Genomic DNA, 585 nt, shown 5'->3' with positions numbered 1-585 from the left:
ACACTCACCAGCTTCCCCACTATCCACTGTATACACTCACCAGCTTCCCCTCTATCCACTGCATGCACTCACCAGCTTCCCCTCTATCCACTGCATGCACTCACCAGCTTCCCCTCTATCCACTGTATACACTCACCAGCTTCCCCTCTATCCACTGTATACACTCACCAGCTTCCCCTCTATCCACTGCATACACTCACCAGCTTCCCCTCTATCCACTGTATACACTCACCAGCTTCCCCTCTATCCACTGTATGCACTCACCAGCTTCCCCTCTATCCACTGTATACACTCACCAGCTTCCCCTCTATCCACTGTATACACTCACCAGCTTCCCCTCTATCCACTGTATACACTCACCAGCTTCCCCTCTATCCACTGCATACACTCACCAGCTTCCCCTCTATCCACTGTATGCACTCACCAGCTTCCCCTCTATCCACTGTATACACTCACCAGCTTCCCCTCTATCCACTGCATGCACTCACCAGCTTCCCCTCTATCCACTGTATAGTGTATACACTCACCAGCTTCCCCTCTATCCACTGCATGCACTCACCAGCTTCCCCTCTATCCACTGTATAG

This window comes from Priapulus caudatus, unplaced genomic scaffold, assembly GCF_000485595.1.
Source record: "Priapulus caudatus unplaced genomic scaffold, Priapulus_caudatus-5.0.1 Scaffold9045, whole genome shotgun sequence".
Taxonomy (NCBI): Eukaryota; Metazoa; Priapulida; class Priapulimorpha; order Priapulimorphida; family Priapulidae; genus Priapulus; species Priapulus caudatus.
The sequence above is the reverse complement of the archived record's forward strand: the minus strand, read 5'-3'. Positions refer to the sequence as shown.